The sequence below is a fragment of the Thermobia domestica genome, chromosome 7 (genome assembly GCF_964235325.1).
Source record: "Thermobia domestica chromosome 7, izTheDome1.hap1.1, whole genome shotgun sequence".
NCBI lineage: Eukaryota > Metazoa > Arthropoda > Insecta > Zygentoma > Lepismatidae > Thermobia > Thermobia domestica.
Window position 1 is genome coordinate 242623927 of NC_137460.1, and position 6176 is coordinate 242630102.

Sequence of the window (6176 nt, forward strand, 5' to 3'; positions counted from 1 at the left end):
GCTGTGGTTAGTTTTGTTTTGTGTTAGGATGAAAGAGAGAAATGCAACATTTGCTTCGCGGTGAAGTTATATATATTATTAAGATGAGCGGTGATAAGCGAGGTTTAACAAAGAGTGCCTTTCGGATGCACAATTTAACGGGTAGTTGCAGTCCGTGTTGAGAATCGAACCAAAGCTTTCTAAGACATGTTATGACAAATCCAAAAGGTGTGTTGTGTCGGTGCAGTACCAGTTTTTCACGTTTTTCAAAATGTTCCAAAACCCAAAGAATAATCTTTAATTTCTGATATTTTAGTCGTCACAAATTACAATTTTATAATGCAGTCAATGTTTATAATTACTGGGCAGTTGGGCGTTTAAACTAATGACATCATAATAAAGTCAAAACCCTAATTTTGAGTTGAATTGATTCTGAGTTTAACGTCCCGTTCAGCAGCGAGGCTATGTGAGACGTGGACCTACTGATTAACGTGGAATCCGAACCACATGAACTCCCACCGGGAATCAAGCCCAGGTTTCCCACGCCAAAGGCAAGTATGCTAACCGTTAGCCACGAAGGAGCTCCACCATAATTTTAGTGGGCGTTAAGAAATATCTCGCCAGTGCTTTTACAATAAATAAAATTTTATAAGTATTAAAGAATAGTGGTAAGTGATTTTATAATAGCTCTTTTATTTATGAGATATGAGTATTTTGAAAAAACAACTAAAGAATAGGTTGGTGGAACCACAAAAGACTTTCTTATAAATACATACGCACCTTACTCACCTTTTATAATTGCCATGCTTACGTTCTCCATAAAAACAGAAATTCTCTTTTAGTGATACTTTACACAAGATCATGAAGTGGGTTCAAATTTAATTAAAGGCAAAATAGAATACAATAATCCACAAATATTGCCTCAAGTGAGTTTAAAGATTTCTAAACACTAGTACGAAACCGGGCTCTGCCGTTGCGATCGATTTACAGGTCTTGAGACGAAAGTAAGAAGGGACTTACGCACACAATAAGTAAAAACAATTAATATGACTGTAACTTTCCCCCAAATGAGTGTATCTTAAAACTAACCTCACCATTATTTTTCTAATTAAATTCTAGTCCGAAATTATGTATCATATTACCCTATTCCCATTTTGTAAACTTGACCTTAATTCAAAATGGTGGATTTCAAGATGGCTGCCATCAAGGTCATATCTACCATACGACTTCCCCCCAGGACTTATATGTATCTACACGGTTTTTCTTCACTTTTCTTCGTTAACGCTCCGTTTACAAAGGGTAGTAAGGGATTTCTGTAGTAATCTCTAATAACCACGTCACAACTCTTAAAAGTTATTTAAAAAATAGAAAACATGCACCATGGCAAAAATTTGTCATCACAAGTAATGATGCATATATGCCTTCTATCAGCAAAAAAAGTTTCATTGAAATTGGAGCCGGACATTTGAGTGATGTCCCTTGTGGGATATGATTGAAGGTGACGTCAGAGCACATCGCCCCCCTTCCCGGAATTTACGGGAATTAGGTGACCTGAGTGAGCACATGTGGTGCCAGCTCTCTCCAGCGGCCTATCAAGGATCATTGCGTGTATGCCAATACGTGTCGCCGTTTTTATCCATGCCAAAAGTCGACATACTGACAATTAGATAGGTAGTCATGATGGTCTGGCTGATGTGTGCGTATATTTTAACTCGTACATTTTGTCTCGACTCGAATTTCGAGACGTCTCGACTCGAATTCGAGTCGAGTCGAGACAGAGACTGTCGAGTCGAGACACGAGTCGAGACAGGAACATATTTTCGAGTCGAGACACGAGTCGAGACAACATTTTCTCGAGACGAGTCGAGACAGGCTTAAATCTCGACTCGACTCGACTCGAATGCATCCCTAGAGAAGAAACTCTCAGTGGCAAGTGTACGAGGGGTGTTCAAAATTCAAGGCAGGAAGAGAATCCGTTCTCAACGTGAACCGTAATCCACACCGAGCTACTACACTCAACGAAACCAATATTCGTTGGGTGGAGCAGCTCATTCTGAGTAATCGACACATCAGTGTGAGAAATTTGAGTTCGAAAACAAACGTCAGTGTGAGAAGTGTGGAAACGATCATCCAGTAATACGTGCACTTCCGGAAAATCACAGCCAAACGTTTCCCAAAAATGTTAACGTTCGACCAGAAGCAGTGTAGGGAAAACATGTCGTTTCAGCATCTGCAGCGATTTCAGAGAGAAGGTGAGAGCTTCCTTCCAAAGATAATCACCTGCGATGACAGCTGGATTCATCATTACACTCCGGAGTCAAAGCGCTCCAGCATGCAATGGAGGCATCTACACTCGCCGCCGCCGAAAAATTCAAGGCACAAGTGTCCTATGGCAAAATGATGCTGACGGTATTCTGAAACAAAGACGGGGTGATATGCACTCATTTTCTGGCACTTGGGGCCACAATCAATGCATCGTACTAATACATTACCCTCCTCTGCACCAAACTCAAAGAGGTTTTATGAAGAAAACGGTCACAGACAATGAAGGATGACGTCATCATCCTGTATGACAACGCCCGTCCTCATACGGCCACGACAACGGTCACAACTATGACCAAACTTTTGGGAGTTCCTAGGCCATTCCCCGTATAGCCCCGATCTGTCACCTTGGGTCTTCTATCTTTTTGGTCCCTCAAGGAGCACTGACGAAGTCAAAACGTGTGTGCTTAAATGACTGAAAGATCGTTCCAAAGACTTCTAAGCCGCAGGGATACGGGCACTCCCACATCGATGACAAGTGAGTGAGTGTGTGTGTGGGTGTGTGTGCATGGGAAGTACCTTGGAAAAGAACAGTAATTGATTCACATGTTGTCTTCTCTATGTAATAGCAAAGAAGGAATTGCGATTATAACTTGAACGACCCTCGTATCATTATATTTTGATGAAATTTATAATGAAAAAGAAAAAAAAAGTGCACCTACCTTGAAATTATGCGTAAACATTTCACAAAAGAAAACGCTTGTTATATATATATATATATATATATATATATATATATATATATATATATATATATATATATATATATATATGAAGCAGTAGCGGCTCGATACCATAATCTCAGGTAGTTCTGCACAGTGTATTTTTTCTATATTAAATTTCCCGTTTGCAGTAATTAATTATAAAATCTACACGAACCGCATATCTTTTAGCACTCTAATCGTTATACGTAAATGACAATTATAATTGAAATTAACCGCAACCAAAACCACTATTGTTTTGCTTATTGGGTGTCAATGGCGTATTTAGGATTTTGTTCCGGGAGGAGCTATGCACAGCATATGAATAAGCACTTAATTTTTCCTTTGGGATGCCTACAAGTTTAAATAAATTTCGGGGATCTTGAGCCTTATAGCTCCTCTCTAAATACGCCACCATTGCGTGTAACAAACTTTAAAAATACCATACCCATATCGTAAGAAACACCGTTTTCAGATACCATAACAATTTCGGATTCACGTAATGTCTACAGGTAGAAATTGTATTAATACTGCTGAATTATAAATATTTTATCGTTTGTACATAGTCTATCCGACGTGTCTTCTGCTGTACAAAATGTCCTATTACTCTTTCATTCAAGTTCGGCATGATGGATATGAAATCACGCTCGATTGATAAGGCAGCCAAAGCATTGATTCTTTCCTGACATATTGTGCTTCCCGAAAATGTTTTAACTATTTTAAAATTAGAGAAGTAACGTTCTGCTTCAGCTATTGTCGTTGGGATAATTCAAGAATTTCCAAAAGGTTTACGGTTTCCTTAAAATTGTCACACAAATTGTGTTTGTTCAGAAAATTTGCACAAACTTGAACATGGAATACTATTACTTTCAAAGCGCACAACAATTACACTGAACACCGTTATCAAAAACAAGAGAAGGGAGCCTCATGTACATCACGTCGTGTGTCTTCGGCTTCTTCGGAAGTATTCGTGAGTTCTGAGAGTGCAGCTCTAGTAAATCTTATCTAAGAGACAAGGAAAACGTAATAGAGTGCGGCTGGTGAAGATCTTGGTTTCAATGCTAAAGCATAGGGCAATCCGTGCACAGCTCTTGCAATATTATTAAGCTTCAGAAGGTGTTTCCAGTAATACTACGATATGTAGCATATCCAGCAGTACAATTTCAGGACACCGTTAAACCAAATATCATCATTACATGTTATTACCTTGATTAAATTAAACACAATTTAACTCAAGTGAAAATACATGTGTGCCACTAAAATAGCTGGTAGTTCTGCAGCACTTATAGGCAAGCCGCCCCTGATATGAAGAGCTCGGGAGAAGACCAAGGCAAGCTCCACTTCCGGTGAATTGAGCTATTATGAGAAATGAATTGGAATTGAACCACAGAACAGTATGTAGGTAGTTCGGAATTGTATCCTCGTCGCCAAAAGTGCCTTTACATCGCCGTGACGGGTATGTGACTGCGCAGTACTCTAAGGAAGGGATGGTTGCATAAGAATTTGTGATTAATTTTGAAGAGTTTTTATTTTGACTAGGGAAATAACGTAGGTATAGAGAGGCACAGGTATAGAAAGGCACAGATTTCAAGCATCAGTGCACTGTCATCTCTGTTTTTCAATTTATTGCCTTATATGTTAAGTTAAACACCACAACATCTGTCACTTATAGCGTAGATCATCTTACTTTTTAAAATTGCCACTTTAGCTTATTTGTCCAAACACTAATCTCCAGACATGACGTAGAGAGAAGAGAAAGAAAGAGATACAACATCTGTAAGATTTATGTAATTCACTAAGGAACTATAGGGACTGACTGAGCTAATTACTGCTACTAGCGCTTTTCACTCTTCAGAAATTTACTACGATATGTTTCCTAAGTCCTAAATCTGTGCATGAATTATATCATTCGCCTCACTGTAATTATTTGGGAATGGAAACTGATTACGCTGAACGTGAATATGTTTCGCTGTCGTAAAGCAAGGACCGTAATAAATGTAAATAAGGTTCTCATTATTATATAAAACACAGAAGTATTTATTTCGTGTATAAAACAATATAATACAGTAACTAAGCAACATCATAATCACCAACGCCCGCAGAATTTTTTCCAACGGGGAGGGGGGAAGACCCATATAGAAAAATCTTTGAGATTTACGTCCCACGATTATGCCGGTTAGGCTAAGGGAGATGGTGATGATGAGTAATGAATGAAATGGTGGAATGAAGAAAGTGGGAGGAAACGGGAGAACCCCGAGAAAACCCACGCACACGGTGTTTGTCTAACACAAAGTTCAATTCGCGTAGGCTGGGGTCGAACCCGGGACCCCAAGCACCAGAGGTGAACGCTGTACCACTGAGCCACCGCCTCCCATAAGTCAAAGGGCCACGCGTCAAAAGGGCCCAAGTCAAAAGGTCTCTGCAACAAAAGGATGCGAGTCAAAAGTCCCGAATCGAAACTCATCAAAAGGGCTAGGGTCAAAAAGGGCCGAATCAAAACGCCCCTCATAAATAGAGCCCAGGTCAAAAAAGTCCCACGACAAAATGACTCAAGTCAAAAGGCCATGCGTCAAACGGGCCCGGGGGAAAGGGGTCCGTTACAAAAGGACCCGAGTCAAACGGCCCTGTGTCAAAATTTCCCGGTTAAAAGGGCCCGAGTCGATAGGAGACGAATCAAAATGCCACTCATTAAAAGAGCCCGGGTCAAACGGCTCCCACAACAAAATGACCCAAGTCAAAAGGCCCTGCGTCAAACAAGCCCAGGAGAAAAAGAGTCCCGCTACAAAAGGTCCCAAGTCAAACGGGCCCGAGTCAAAAGGCCCCTCATAAAGAGAGCCCGGGTCAAACGGCTCCCACAACAAAATGACCCAAGTCAAAAGGCCTTGCGTCAAACGAGCCCGGGTGAAAACCCACGCAATGGTGTTTGTTCACCACAAAGTTCAATTGGCGTGGGATGGGATCGAACCCGGGATCCCAAGCAGCAGAAGTGAACGCTCTACCACTGAGCCACCGCGGCCCTGAGTCAAACGGCTCCGCGTCAAAGAGCCCGGGTCAAATGGTCTCCGCAACAAAAGGGTGCGAGTGAAGTTCCTAATCAAAACGCCCCTCATCAAACGGGCCCTGGTCAAAAGTAGTCGAATCAAAATGCCCCTCATAAAAATAGCCCGGGTTAAA